This window comes from Lampris incognitus, chromosome 9 (assembly GCF_029633865.1).
Source record: "Lampris incognitus isolate fLamInc1 chromosome 9, fLamInc1.hap2, whole genome shotgun sequence".
In the NCBI taxonomy this organism is placed as follows: domain Eukaryota; kingdom Metazoa; phylum Chordata; class Actinopteri; order Lampriformes; family Lampridae; genus Lampris; species Lampris incognitus.
This window is the reverse complement of record NC_079219.1, coordinates 10,931,510-10,947,893: the sequence shown is the minus strand read 5'-3', so window position 1 is coordinate 10,947,893 and position 16,384 is coordinate 10,931,510. Positions and strand designations below refer to the sequence as shown.

Below are 16,384 nucleotides of genomic sequence, written 5' to 3'. Positions count from 1 at the left end.
CTCTCTCTCGGATGCTGTCTACAACTACACCATCTGAAGATTAAAAGCAAACTAATGTGTTTTTTTTCTACTGAAGGTTTTGTATTCTGTGTTGAGCTCCCGTCTTGTTCGTCACGGTGTTGTAACGAACCTCTTCCTGTTGTCTGTGAATGGACAGAACATCCAAGCCAGAGTCACGCTGTTAGTTTTTTGTGTCAATGCTGGTTGGGTGCTGTGTTGTCAATCATTCCCTGCCTCAGTAAATCATCAGGTGTTTCAGCCAATCACATCAGCCAAAGACCTCTCACTACATGCCTCCTGCCCAAGAGGGGGGCAAACAAAGATGGCAGACATGGAGGGTGGTAGATTAAGAAACAAAAAAAAAAACAACCAAAGTATCGTAGTCATTCCTGTTTCCATGGATACCAAATATCCAAGCAGCATCAGTTATGGTGAAATTATATCCCGTTTACGATCCAAACATCTTGTTTACACTAACCTTGAATGACGTCATTCAGAATATGAATTACCATATCCATTTAGTACGGGATATAGCCAGAATATCTGTTTATCCATGAATACAGAGATATTGTTCATGTTGAGATATGAAGCCATTGTGTTAACATCTTATTGTGAATCCGAACTGCTTCACCTCGAGTCGTTTTAACCCTAGGTAAAGACTCCAGGTCTGTCTCTGACTGTTCTGCTTGTACAGTGATGTAAAGGGTGACAGTGTTGGTAGGATTATTTATTATGTCATTAAGTTTTATCTCTCGATATTGTGTCAGTGCTGTCCCGCCCAGCTCCATGTCTCACCTGCTGGCTTTAGAAGTGGACGACTGGGACCAGATCCAAAACACAAAAAGCTTTAAGGAGATGTTTAACACAAAAGCCTTTATTCCTTTTTCCTGAACCTGTCATCAGCTCACTGCTTTCAAATGCTCTTTGTTAATAACAGTTATCATATTTATCAAGAATTAAACTTTTCTGATGAAAACAGATTTTCGGTTTCCGGCGTTTGTCTCCGTGTTACAGTTTGTGTCACACCCCGTTTATTTGACCGTTTAGTTTTGGGATGGTGAGTGGGGTGGGGACGAAGTTTGGTTTGAAGGTGTGCATGTGTGTGTGTGTCTTTCTTTCAAGAAAGACCTGAAAACTGTCCTCCTCCTGGTCTACCTTAATCTTTAAATGGTCTCTAAGCTAGATTTGGCACTTTCCATAATATAAATCGCTTAATACTGTTATTGGTGTCAGCTGTTACAAGTGTGTCCTTATTTCCTTTAACTGCGTTATCAGTGTATCCACTGTTGTGTCCTCCTCCTACCTGGACTGGACATTTTGTGTTCTTATGATGATATATGTAAAATATATATCATCATAAGATGATATATATTTTACATATATGTAAAATACATATCTGTTGTACTGATGCGTCAGTACTAATCTGCTTTGCTCTTTTTTTCCCCTCAATACGACACAAAGATTTTAAAACTAGTGCATGATATATGTCAGATTTACATGACATAAAATGAGAGAGGAACATGACATATAATCTTATCCCCAATCACCCACCGCAACCCCACCCCACCAGCCCCATCTACAAGCCGGGATGCGCTATGTAAGGGTGTTGAAACAGGAAAGTGCCGGAAGTGGGGTTTAGGATTTAGAAAAGAAAGAAAAACAGGTAATTCAGTAAATACAAGACGGGGGGGTGGGGGGGTAGAAACTGGTAGACCGTCACAGGTTATGTTACTGACATAAATCCACAAAAAGACAAAGCAGAAGAGAATGGGGTGATAATTCTCCAGCTTGGCCGGAGACTCTTGAAGTATCCCAGGGAAAGTCCCGCACCTGTGGAAACTTGTGCTTGGAGTTGCGGACTGAGTAGCGGACCTTTGGAGGTTTGGGGAGGGCTTCTGAATCCCCCTTGTTCACCTCCTCTCCATGATGGACTCGCTTACACTAAATGTAATCAACATGATACTCTTGGCTATTCATGACTACTCAGTAGCAAATGTACTACTACTACTACTCCATATATTACTACTATAATATTGCAGCGAATTCGGGGGACAACGCAACCACAGGAACTGCCGCGGCCGGGACGCGAACCCGTATCGCCCGCACCGCAGAAGGCATCGCTAACCGCTAGACTAAAGCAGTATTTCTCAACCCAGTCCTCAAGGACCCCCTATCCTGCATATTTTCTTTGCAACCCTGAATAGGTACTTGTTTGTAGTTATTCAACCAATCAGCAATGAAGTTTGTCAGATGTTGCACACCTTGCATAATTAAGTGCTGCGAGATGATTGGTCAAGTAAGTACAAGCAGGGCTACCATGAAAATCTGCAGGATAGGGGGTCCTTGAGGACTGGGTTGAGAAACACTGGACTAAAGGGTCAGACCCACGAGCCAGCGTGTCTCCTTACCCATGCACGTTACAATATGATCACTATGTAGCACATGCTCTACTATCTACTACTTTCGGCTGCTCCCGTTAGGGGTCGCCACAGCGGATCATCCGTTTCCATTTCTTCCTGTCTTCTGCGTCTTCCTCTGTCACATCAGCCACCTGCATGTCTTCCCTCACCACATCCATAAACCTCCTCTTTGGCCTTCCTCTTCTCCTCTTCCCTGGCAGCTCCATATTCAGCATCCTTCTCCCAATATACTCAGCATCTCTCCTCCACACATGTCCAAGCCATCTCAATCTTGCCTCTCTTGCTTTGTCTCCAAACCGTCCAACCTGAGCGGTCCCTCTAATATACTCGTTCCTAATCCTGTCCTTCTTCGTTACTCCCAGTGAAAATCTTAGCGTCTTCAACTCTACCACCTCCAGCTCCGCCTCCTGTCTTTTCGTCAGTGCCACTGTCTCCAAACCATATAACATAGCTGGTCTCACAACCATCTTGTAAACTTTCCCTTTAACTCTTGCTGGTACCCTTCTGTCGCAAATCACTCCTGACACACTTCTCCACCCACTCCAACCTGCCTGCACTCTCTTTTTCACCTCTCTACTGCACTCCCCGTTACTTTGGACAGTTGACCCCAAGTATTTAAACTCAGATGCCTTTGTCACCTCCACTCCTTGCATCCTGACCATTCCACTGTCCTCTCTCTCATTCACGCATAGGTATTCCGTCTTGCTCCTACTGACTTTCATTCCTCTTCTCTCCAGTGCATACCTCCACCTCTCCAGGCTCTCCTCGACCTGCACCCTACTCTCGCTACAGATCACAATGTCATCCGCGAACATCATCGTCCATGGAGACTCCTGCCTGATCTTGTCCGTCAACCTGTCCATCACCATTGCAAACAAGAAAGGGCTAAGAGCCGATCCTTGATGTAATCCCACCTCCACCTTGAACCCATCTGTCATTCCAACCGCACACCTCACCATTGTCACACTTCCCTCATACGTATCCTGCACCACTCCTACATACTTCTCTGCAACTCCTGACTTCCTCATACAATACCACACCTCCTCTCTCGGCACTCTGTCATAAGCTTTCTCTAAATCTACAAAGACACAATGCAACTCTTTCTGGCCTTCTCTATACTTCTCAATCAACATTCTCAAAGCAAACATCGCATCTGTGGTGCTCTTTCGTGGCATGAAACCATACTGCTGCTCGCTGATCGTCACCTCTCCTCTTAACCTAGCTTCTATTACTCTTTCCCAAATCTTCATGCTGTGGCTGATCAACTTTATACCTCTGTAGTTGTTACAGTTCTGCACATCGCCCTTGTTCTTGAAAATCGGTACCAGTATGCTTCTTCTCCACTCCTCAGGCATCCTCTCACTTTCCAGGATTGTGTTAAACAATCTAGTTAGAAACTCCACTGCCATCTCTCCTAAACATCTCCATGCCTCCACAGGTATGTCATCAGGACCAACTGCCTTTCCATTCTTCATCCTCTTCATAGCTGCCCTCACTTCCTCCTTGCTAATCCGCTGAACTTCCTGATTCACTATCCCTACATCATCCAACCTTCTCTCTCTCTCATTTTCTTCATTCATCAGCCCCTCAAAGTATTCCTTCCACCTTCTTAGCACACTCTCCTCGCTTGTCAGCACATTTCCATCTCTATCCTTGATCGCCCTAACTTGCTGCACATCCTTTGCAGCTTGGTCCCTCTGTCTAGCCAATCGGTACAAGTCCTTTTCTCCTTCCTTAGTGTCTAACCTGTCATACAACTCACCATACGCCTTTTCCTTTGCCTTTGCCACCTCTCTCTTTGCTTTACGCTGCATCTCCTTGTACTCCTGTCTACTTTCTTCATCTCTCTGACTATCCCACTTCTTCTTTGCCAACCTTTTCCTCTGTATAATTTGCTGTACTTCCTCATTCCACCACCAAGTCTCCTTGTCTTCCTTCCTCTGTCCTGATGACATACCAAGTACCTTCCTAGCTGTCTCCCTCACTATTTCTGCAGTGGTTTTCCAGCCATCTGGCAACTCTTCACTACCACCCAGTGCCTGTCTTAACTCCTGCCTGAACTCCACACAACAGTCTTCCTTCTTCAACTTCCACCATTTAATCTTCGGCTGTGTCTTCACTCGCTTCCTCTTCTTGGTCTCCAAAGTCATCCTACAGACCACCATCCGATGCTGCCTGGCTACGCTCTCCCCTGTCACCACCTTGCAGTCTCCAATCCCTTTTAGATGGTGCCTTCTACATAAGATATAGTCCACCTGTGTGCACTTTCCTCCACTCTTGTACGTCACCCTGTGTTCCTCCCTCTTCTTGAAATATGTATTCACCACAGCCATTTCCATCCTTTTCGCAAAATCGACCACCATCTGTCCTTCCACATTTCTCTTCTTGACTCCATACTTTCCCATCACCTCCTCATCACCTCTGTTCCCTTCACCAACATGTCCATTGAAGTCCGCTCCAATCACCACTCTCTCCTCCTTGGGTACCCTCTCCACCATGTCGTCCAACTCATTCCAGAATTCTTCTTTTTCATCCATCTCACACCCAACTTGCGGGGCATATGCGCTGATAACATTCAGCAATAAACCTTCAATTTCCAGCTTCATACTCATCACTCTGTCTGACACTCTCTTCACCTCCAGCACGCCCTTGACATACTCTTCCTTCAGAATTACCCCTACCCCATTTCTCCTCCCATTCACACCATGGTAGAAGAGTTTGAACCCACCTCCGATACTCCTGGCCTTACTCCCCTTCCACCTGGTCTCTTGCACACACAGTATGCCTACCTTTCTTCTTTCCATCATGTCAGCCAGCTCTCTCCCTTTACCAGTCATAGTGCCAACATTCAAAGTTCCAACTCTCACCTCCACATGCCTACCCTTCCTCCTCTCTAGCTGCCTCTGGACATGCTTTCCCCCTCTCCTTCTCCTTCGCCCAACAGTAGCATAGTTTCCACCGACACCCTGCTGGTTAATAGTACCGGTGGCGGTCGTTGGTAACCCGGGCCTCGACCGATCCGGTATGTAAGTCTTATTTATGATCCGCATATTTGATTTGGCAAAGATTTTACACCGGATGCCCTTCCTGACGCAACCCTCCCCATTTGTCCGGGCTTGGGACCGGCACTAAGGATGCACTGGCTTGTGCATCCTCAGTGGCTGGGTTAGCACATGCTCTACTATAAGTATTTAAAATAGTACTGCTGTGATATCAGTAAGTAGTATTCTGTGATGCCAGCTGGTTATATTTGACTTCATCTGCTAACTGCTGACTTCTGGGTCTTTGGGTAAAAGGACCTCTGATTAAAAGAGCAGGTTGTTAAAACGTAGACGCGCGTGTTTGGGGAGCAGCGCCGCTGTCAGGGTGTCTCGTGTGTTGTCGTGTCCGGTGGTTCGGCGCCTCCTCCCGGAGAGAAGGCGGGGAAAGGCTGCAGACTTGTGTGTCGGAACGCCGCAGCTTCTCACCAGCGCGTCGGTTTTCCGCCCGTTGGTGTTAAAGGTGCGAGTGTTGTTTGAGAACGGGAACAGGTGTGGCGGACACGGCTGAGCAGACGAGACGGAGTCCGGCGCACTCGGTCTTCGGGTCCAACACGAATAAAAAATTTAAAAAAAAACGCTGCCCCGTGTGAGGCTCGAACTCACGACCTTCAGATTATGAGACTGACGCGCTGCCTACTGCGCCAACGAGGCCTTGCGTCACCAGAATAACGCCACCAACAATTACCACAAATACCGCCCGCGCATCGCGTCCGCTTTTGGTCATAAATCGTTACTGTTCCGCAACCCTCAGCCAGACAGATAACCACTCCCCCATCCACCACGGCGATGACGTCACTCGGTTCAACTTCATTTAATGGTGAACTAGAGGTAGGGTCAAACTGAAAAGTTACAATACCGTAAAATACATAAATAAAATATGCATCAGATACGCTGGAGTCTAATACAAACCTGATAACACGTAAACAGAAGCATATCCTGACTTCCATCCGGACCTTACACTTGCCCCCTGCAACAAAAGATGTCCTCATTTCAACGGTCTTCAGATTAGCCCTGGAACATGTATAACCACTATGATTGACATAATGCATGTCATGTTACTATCCGTGTGCTCTCCTTTTTTTTCAAGATAATAAATAACAAAACATTAAATCCTGAAAGCAGTCCAGCCAACTGCATGAGGCTACACGATACATGTACACAACTTATAATAAAATGTATGGAGAGGGGAGATACTGAAACGTGAAAATCCAAAAGTCTCTTTTTTTTCTTCTTTTTAACAAGAAAGTCTCCAAACTTCTTAGGTGGCCTGACGATGTGGCCGCTGCGCCGGTGTAAGAGGGTTGAGCCAGAGCAGGAGAAGGGGATCTGCTGTCATCAGCACCACTAGCAGCAGCTGGAGGAGGGCAAGAATGGGGAACTGGCACAGCCACTGGAAAAGGCTGGGCTGGCCTAACTCCTCGTTGGAACAGCTTGTCTGGGCCTGAATGGAGGGATGGTAGGACGATAAGGGAGAGCAGTGAGGGTAGGTTGGTGTGGCATCTGACCCGAGCTCACACCAGGTGACTGAGTTACTGGGGTTGACTGGGCCAGTAGGCAAAGTTCCCTTGAAATCTTTGAGGCGGTTATGGTGAACTACCCATTTCCGTGACGCTTCATTCTGTGGAGCTGTGATTTCATACATCACACCTGGGCTGCCATCCCTTGTCCATCCGTCTCTCAATGACGAATGGTCCTTTCCATCTGGGTGCCAATTTGTTCATATGCTGAGCTGGACAAGCAGCACAAGCTCTCCCCTCTTGTGTGGATGAAACACCACTTTCTTGTCATATTGGTGTTTCTGCTGTAGTTTTGCCGTGGCGGACTTCCGCGCTACTTCCCTAAAGGCCCGAGAAACCATGCAGTCAGCTCACTAGAATATGCTGCCGCTGTTCCTGGCACGGAGGCCGTAACAGTCGGACTACAGTTCAACAACATACCCAAGGCAACTGTGGCTCCCTCCCATAGGCGAGGAAAACAGGAGGGAACCCAGTGCTTGAATGTGTGCTGGGATCATAGGCAAGCTCCACCTGTGGCAAATACTTGTCCCATTCACCCCCACTCTGAGACGTATGTTGCAAGCTGCTGTTTGAAAGTCCTGTTAAGCCTCTCAGCCATACCGTCAGATTGAGCATGATATGGAGAGGTACGGGTCTTCTCAATTCCCAGCATGCCGCACAACTGTCTAAGTCAGACTCGAAACTGCCTACCTTGGTCCGTGTGGATGGACTCAGAAATACCATGGTAATGTATTCTGTAACGTTCAGTATGACCTTTGTACCGTACAGCTTGCCATAGCATAGTGACATCGGCAAGTCTCGCGAGATCGGAGCAGTCAGGTATGTGATCCAAAATGGTGGAATGAATAAACCCCCAGTGCTGAGCCGGAATATACGCTTATCATTTTATTAAGTTTATAATTGTGCCACAGGGCAAATACTACATGGTGTCAGAGTAGAGGTTTGACAACCCACACGTCGCCGAGAATTTGGACTCTTACGGCGGTCCAGCTCCACGGATGGCCTGGGATTCGGCGAATTTACCCGAAGCGTGGAGACGATTCCGGCAGCACGCAGGGTTGACGTTCACGCGCCTCCTGCGCGAGAAGAACGAGGAGGAGACATGCAGAACCTCCTGTTATGGGTCGGGGGGGGGGGGGACGTGATGTGCACAACACCGGGACGCTCACGGGAGAAGAAGTACGATAAGTACACAGAGTGTATCACACCAAATGCTCACCCCATTTATGCCAGATATACATTACCTGAAAAAATGCAGGGTGGGCGCGAATCGTTGGAGCGGTTTGTAACAGAACTAAAACTGCTGGTCAAAGACTGCGGCTGCCCAAACAGCGAGGAAGTGGTCCGGGACCGCACTGTGTTTGCCACGAACTCAGCCCGCGTGCAGAGCTCGCCCTCGACAGGGCCATAGACATTTGCACGTTCACATGAGCTAGCACAGCAACAGCTAAAGACTACGGGCCCTAGCAAAGACCAGGGCAGCCACGACACTGGGCATGCTGTAAGCAGGAAAACATACAGGCTAGAAACAGCACAAAAAGCTACAAAGCAAAGAGAAAGTAGCACAGCAAACAGAGCATGTAGCCACTGTGGAGGGCAACATGGGGCCAAAGTTGTATGCCCAGCCAAGGGGAAACAATGCACTAAGTGCAAAATAATTCAATCATTTTGCAAAAGCATGCAAATCAAAATTCCCACCACAGACAAAACGTTACCGCAGTACAGCGCACACTGTTGGAGAGAACACAGACGAAGAGCAGACAGAACTCTACGCAGACAGCATCACAATAGAGAACAATGGCAAAAGCAATGAACAGGCTTATGTAGAGGTAGGAATTGGCTCACCTCCACAAAAAGTCAAATTCAAATTGGACATTGGGGCACGGGCCAGTACCATTCCAACAAACCTATTTCACACACTGTTCAAGAACATTGCACTGAAAGCAGCAGCACCAGGCTCGCTGAATACGGGGGAAGAGCACTGAGCGTGAAAGACACATGCCAGTTAAAATGCCGATACAAGGACGGCTCAGTGTTGCTAGATTTCTCCATTGTCGACACCAATGCCCCGCCGGTCCTAGCAATGAGATCATGTCGTGATCTAAACTTAGTCAAAATATTGATGGCTGTGAATGAGGAAAATGAAGGAACAGGCTGGCTCACATAGGAAACTGGAGGAGTGCACAGACGTATTTCAAGGCATAGGCGAATTTCCAGGCGAGTGCACCTTTCGCGTCGCCCCAGACACAACGCCCGTAGTGTGCCAACCACGCAGGATTCCCGTCGCGCTACGCAGCAGACGAAAAGACGAGCTCGACAGCATGGAGAAAAATAACATAATCTGCAAGGTCACGGAGCCCACGTTGTAGTTGAAAAGACCAAGACAGGAAAACTCAAGAGTGTGTTTAGACCCCAGATCCCTTAACAAGGCGATACAAAGACCTCTCTACCCCCTTCCTACTTTACAGGATGTCACCGCGAAGCTTGCTGGAGCACAATTTTTTAGTGTCTTAGATGCTTGGTCAGGCTATTGGGCCATAACAGTAAGCGCTGATTCATCGCTGTTGACCACATTCAACACAAGTGTTCGGCAGATACCGCTTTCTCGTCTTGAGCTAAAATAATGCCAAATGGCAGTCTGAGAAAGTGGTATAATGCCAAAACCTAGCGAGGGCTCTCTTGTCTTGGCCTGGCATGGGAAAACAGATTGAGGCGGCAGTGGAGGCCTGCAGCATGCCAGGAGTGACGCAGCACAAACCCAAAAGAGCCCATGCTATCACATGCCATACCTGAGAGACCATGGCAAGTGATAGGCACAGACTTATTCACATGCAACTCACAGGACTACCTTGTTATAGTGGACCATTATAGCAGGGTCTTTTTGAGTTAGAGAGACTATACGGCTATACTTTATCAGCTGTCATCACCAAACTCAAGCAGCGATGACTCGACGTGGCATCGCTGAGTCTGTCATCAGTGACAATGGACGGTGTTACAGTTCAGGTGAGTTTTGGCACTTCGCCAAGACATGGGGTTTCACTCATATCACCACAAGCCCCCATCACCCACGGAGCAAAGGCCTCGCAGAAAAGACTGTCCAGACAGTCAAACACATACTGGACAAGGCCAGAGCCGAGAACAAAGACCCCTACCTGAGTCTACTGGAGTATCGCAACACACCGGTAGACAAACCTGAAATCACCAGCGCAGCTTCTAATGAGTCGGAGGCTGCGTTCGATCCTGCCAGGTCACATGCCAGCAGACTGTACGCGAGAGCAGAGACGTATGCCAACACCGCCAACAGGCATACTATAACAGATCTGCCAGACCCCTGCCCCACCTGCCCGTAGGTGCACCAATTCGTTTCCGGCAGGAAGATGGATCCTGGAAACCCGCAATGGTAACACGGCCTGCAGACACAGATAGAAGTTACCACATCAAAACCAGAGAAGGACACGCAACCGCGGACACCTCCACGAAAACAAAGAAGATGCAAGTGCGACAGACACCCAGCAGACGGAGCCCAGCACCAGCAACACACAGGTTCGTCAGCAGGAACCTGCTGAACCCCCAGACCTGGACAGTCAGCCAAACGGACAGCAGCTTGGCTATACCACACGATCAGGTCGCAGTATCAAACCAAGACAAGTTCTTGATTTTTGAGCATTTGTAAAGGGTGTAGGCGGATTGCTGCCCTATGAAAAAGAAAAAAAAATTCATGTGAATGCACTTCCCTGTAATGTTTGTACGTACCTGTTCATATTCACGTGAGAATGTACTTACTACCTGTAGTGATCCTACCTGTTCATGCTTTGCCTTCCTCATCTGTCATCACAGAGTTATTGCACCTTGATGACTTGATGAGATCCAGTACCTCCCGCCTACTGAATGGTCATACAGGGCACATCGTTCCTCTGTTGAAGTTATAACAGAGACATTTTCCCGTTTTTGCGCTGGTCCAAGCTACCAGCATTGCATCGACCAACGAGCATATGTGGTGTGGAATTTATGTTGTCCCAGCTTAATGTTCTACAATAAGCATGTGTTGTGGTGGCAAAGGCATTGTTCTGTATTTCAAAAACAGTACACCAATAGGATTGTTCTGGTAGCGTGTAAGGCAGCACTTAAAGGAAAAAGAGAGATGTAACATTCTGATATGCTAGTCAGCATAACCTTTGTACCTTACAGCCTGCCATAGACTAGTGACCTCGGCAAGTCCCGCGAGATTGGAGCAGTCACGTATGTGATCCAAGATGGTGGCATGAATAAAGCACACATCGCTGAGCCGGAATATGCATTTATCATTTTATTAAGTAAATAATTGTGCCACAGGGCAAATACTTCATTGCACAGTACACTATGCAACCGTGGTGGCACATTGATCTTCCATGGGGATTGACATCGCGTGTAAAATAGTCCATAATGACTAACATGTACCAATTTCCCTGCGATGTGACTGGAAGCTCTGTTATTTCGGCAGCAACCTTCAGGAAAGGACGCTCTGCATGGATCGTCTTGAGGAGATGGGGAACTCTGGGTTTGACACGGCAAGCGTTCCGTGCAAAACTTCTGAATATCCCGGGACATGTATGGCCAATAACAGACCTTCCTGGCTCTCTTGTAAAGTGCGATAAGCTGCCAAATGTCCACTAAACTCTTTGCCATGCAGAGCTCTCAATGCCGTCAGGACAAGGCCCTCAGGGAGCACCGTTTGATAGACGGGTGCCATCTTGAATAAGAAGCGTGGGGAATTCATCCCAGAGTTTCTTCGCTGTTGCAGATGGGCGCTTTAACAGCCCATGATGTGACGCGTGTTTGTGTTCTTCTTTCCAGGCAGTTACTGTCTGGAGGCAGGCATCTGCCTGCTGTTGTCTCCGTAACACATCCAGATCAATTGAAAGTGTGGGGCAGTTTTTTGTGAACTGTTGTGGTGTTATGTGAGTTCTCACCAGTAGATGTCACTGTTGGCCTAGTGCTGGAAGCGGATACAGCACACTGAACTGCTTTCGAGTCTGTGCCGCCTGTTGGGGTTCAGCGTCGTAAAGTTTACCATCGGCGTTATGATCTCCTTCTCTCTATCACGGAATTTATTTTCAAATACTCTTTCTAGTTGGACATTGTATATCACTACTTTTACTTTAGTGTTTATTTTATCATTTTAAAATAACGTAAACTTTTTGTCCATATTTAAGGATAATTTGTTTTTGTCAGACGACCGTTTTATTTTTTCCATTTCTATTGTGGTCACCCCCAAAAGCTGCTGTAAATTCTCACCAGAACAACATATATTCGTGTCCTTCGCAAATAGAAAAAAAAATCCAATATTTTTTTATATCTTGCATAAATCATTTAAGTACAGAATGAACAGTTTTGGATCTAAAACCGACCCCCGGGTTACACTGTAAAAAATGAGACTGGGGTTAATTGATAGTGTAAGGTGGATGGATGGGTAGACCCATTAGCCGGTCGGTTCCTTTAGTCGACTGGTTAACGTTGTCGCCTGCGATGCGGGAGATACGGGTTCGCGTCCCGGCTGTGACGGTTCCCGGACTGCCTCCCGAATTCGCTACAATATTTAGTAAATAAGTACTAGTAACCTATACATAATTTAGAAAAAGAAGAGTGTGTACAGTTTGAAATCACACTGAGCTGAATTCAACAAATCTGAACTATTTATTAATTGCATTTTACTGTTTTGTTGGAATAAAACCAGCTGTGAGTCACTGAGTAGAATTTACTTAAATGTCATTATTAAATTAATGACATTTAATTCAATTAAATGTGAAGTTTATTCAATACTTTTTAATCAAAGTTGTAGTACTTGAAGTCTATTCAGTTATATTGCGTGTCACTTTGTTGCCATAGTATTTTTAAGTAACCACTGGTCACATTTCTTCACGGTGTACAACACAAGTAATATGCATGACGATTTATGTTCGCCTGTCTTTACAAACTGCTGCCCGTTACTTAAACAGCTTCATAGCCAATTCTTTCGGTCCTGGGTAAAAAAAATATATAGCTTCTTAAAAATAGCTTCTTCTTCTGGGCAAAAAAATAGCTTCTTCTTCTGGGTACGAAATTGCTTCTTAGCCAATTCTTATAGTCCTGGGTAAGACGCTAAACTGCAACTGCAGGCTGTAGAGGGGTAGCGCCTTACCTCAGCAAGGGCCCTTGGTGAAGGACGACGTGCCTACTGACAGATCTGGTCCTCCTGCATGTCTGTGGTACTTCCCATGGTGCCCAGTCCAGCCAACACATTGAGATAGGGGAAGGGAACTCTGATTTCAAATCCACCTGCTGCCTTGTGGGTTGATGCCTCTTTAGGCAAGTCTGAATTCAAATCCCCGGTCACAGTCTACCCAGCTGTCAGTACCCGGACAGGGTAAACCATGGTGGCTCCGCTCAGTCAACTCGGCAGCAGTTCTGGCAAAAAGAAGCAGGATTCTTCTGCGGCCGTCTCAGCTACGCTGTGCCACCAAACAGCAGAACATCTTGCCAAGGGGGCGCTGTAGAGCACCACATAGTGGCGTCATCTAGGGTGCAGCCTCACATTTGAATAGGGAGATAGTGAATCATAGATTTGAAGGCCATAACTTATACTATCTTTGTATTAAATTGTGTTTTACCCGTTTCGGGTGAAGGCGCGCGCGCGTGCGTGTGTGTGCGTGCGTGGTAGCCAATTCTGTACCACCCCTCTGATACCATACCCTTCCAATTTGTCTATTAATCTATTGTGATCAATAGTGTCAACATCTCTTTTTAGATCTATAAATAGCAAACTTTTTTTCTTTTGTTGGTCTATGTAATTAGTGGTTTCTTCAATTAAATTCAAAGATCGCCAGAGACGTTTGGTGGAAACCCGCACTGGCTATCGGTCAACAGATTAAGCTTCTCAATGAATTTGTCTAGCAGCAACTAGTTTTTAGTATTTGTACCAGTATTTTAGAGTGCCAGTATTTTAGAGTACCAGTATTTTGGAGAATTGTGACGGTAATGAAATCGGTCTGTGGTTTGTAAAGTGGTGTCTGTCTCCGGGTTTGTATTAGGGTATCATCAGAATTTTGTATTCTGTATTTCGCCATGTGCGCTGTCTTGTAAATGACCGCGGCTGTGCTAAAAGGGCATTGTTAAATGTCTCTATCAAGTAAAGACATGCTTGATTTTACAACCTGCGTGATCTCTGGTGTAATTTGTGTTGGCTGGCTGGATGGGGGGGGGGGGCGGGGGGGCTCACACACCTTCTCCCAGGGCAGAAAATAGGCTAGAGACGGCCCTGCCCCCAAAGTCCAGTTCGTCTGGCTGGTGTGATGCTCCGTACCGTGCCCTGGCCCGCTTGAAGAGGTGGAGTCGGGCACGATACGCATCAAGTGCCAGGCCAGTTTTATTTGTATACCCCACAATATCACAAGTTAGACATTTGCCAGCAACACAACATCCTGGCCTTAGACCCTCGCATCGGAGAAGGAACAACTCCCTAAAAAAAAGCTTTAACAGGGAGGAACCTCAGGGAGGGCAACAGAGGAGGGGTCTCCCTCCCTAGACAGACAGACGTGCAATGGATGTTGTGTTTACACAATTTACACAATACAACGTTGAAAGAGGACAACATAAATATAATGGACTTATAAAATATATTATATAGTGTGTAAAAGATATTTACTCGTCATACTATGATATCCACTGGTTATATTATAAATATTACAGCCTGAATGGGACCGTTCCCTGTGATGGTCTGGCGGCCTGTCCAGGGTGTCCCCCCCCCCCTGCCGCCCAGTGGCTGCTGGGATATGGGCTCCAGCATCCCCGCCACCCTGAGAGCAGGATAAGTGGTTTGGATAATGGATGGATGGACGGATGAAGAATATGATGAGGAGGACGCCAAGCAGCGTCCAGGCGCCACCGGAACTGCCCAGGACCCGAGCCACGCGACCAGCGTCACCATGTAAAAATAAATAAATAGATGAGTCACGCATTTCCGTGAGAGAAGCACATAACATGAACGTACCATCACACAATTATATGGATTTATAAGATACATAACAAGACAATGTGACGAGGGGGATGCCAAGCCGTGTCCATGTGGCGACCACCGTCACCATGGAGACCCGCGAGGACACGCGCACACGAGGGAGACGCATCACACTATCCACACACAGAAAGAGGGGAAGGAGAAGACATGATTCAGAGAGAGAGAGAGAGAGAGAGAGAGAGAGAGAGAGAGAGAGAGAGAGAGAGAGAGAGAGAGAGAGAGAGAGAGAGAGAGGAGGGAGCAGCTTGCAGTAGTCGGTAGTAATGTCGTCGGTAGAACCGCGCTTGGTAAAGTCATGGGGACGGTGTGATCGCTAACCGTGACCGGGCGCGCGCCGCTATGACGTCAGTTACGCGATTGTCCCGTTTAAAAACAAAAAACGTCCTTATGTGTGCAGCATGACTTACTGAAAATAGCTGTGTTGCATAATTGACAAAGCTATGAGGCATGCGAGAGACTCGTGCGTCACCGCGCCCAAAGCTACTCCACACAAGGCGCAAGGTGCATGACGTCATGTACGCCACCGCGCCGTGCCGGAGCGCCGCTCTTCGACACAGGACGTCACGTCGTGATGACGTCAGCCTGCTCGGGCCCGGAACGTTAAACGCAACGTGAGCGCAGGACAGCGGGGGAGTGAGGAGGTGGCGGGGGCGGGGGCGGGGGGTGGTGCGCGATCGTGCTCGGGCACGGTCCAATGAAAACGTGCCTGGTGTGAGTCCGCTACTTTGTTGCTCGTTATTAAGTTCAACGAACTAAAGGCCTTCAAACAAAGTGGGGGGAACGAAATGGCCCACGACCAAAAAGTGGTGGGGGACATGTCCCCAGCGTCCCCAGCGCCCCCAGCGCCCCCAGCGTAAATGATGCCTATGGGGCCAGGTATGGCCAGGACTCGTTGCTGGGTGTATCATCTGGCAAGTTTTGCTCTGCCATTGTTTTCCTCCACATCGTCTACCCCCCCCCCCCCTTTCTGCTACTCTTATCAGAACCTGATAATGAGGGAAGACATGACAAATGTAGTCAATTAGACATGTGTCACCTGCTCATAAAAATACCCAAGTAGAGTAAAATTACAGTTTTTAATAATATTGTGTGTGTGTGTGTGGGGGGGGGGGTGGGTGTGTGTGTGTGTGGGTGGGTGTGTGTGTGTGTGTGTGTGTGTGTGTGTGTGTGTGTGTGTGTGTGTCGGTATAGAATGAGCAACATAGTGCTTCCGGCACATGGACAAGCTCCTGTTTGAGTGTGGTCCGGGACTTTTGTTGCAGACATTTCATTTGACTCGGTCTCTCCCCCGTTTCGGACCTCCGCTCTCGGTTGTTCCGTCATTCGGTCCTGACCCGGCACCATAGGCGCTGTTTGTTTGTCATGTGTGATGACAGA

At 47.4% G+C, this 16,384-nt stretch overlaps 1 non-coding gene across 1 annotated transcript; it reads right to left on the bottom strand.

Annotated features, from left to right (window-relative positions):
- Positions 1–6,039: 6,039 nt before the first annotated feature.
- trnam-cau (transfer RNA methionine (anticodon CAU)) lies at positions 6,040–6,112 on the bottom strand. The gene has a single exon. It is a non-coding gene; the product is annotated as a tRNA-Met (tRNA).
- Between the last annotated feature and the right edge of the window lie 10,272 nt (positions 6,113–16,384).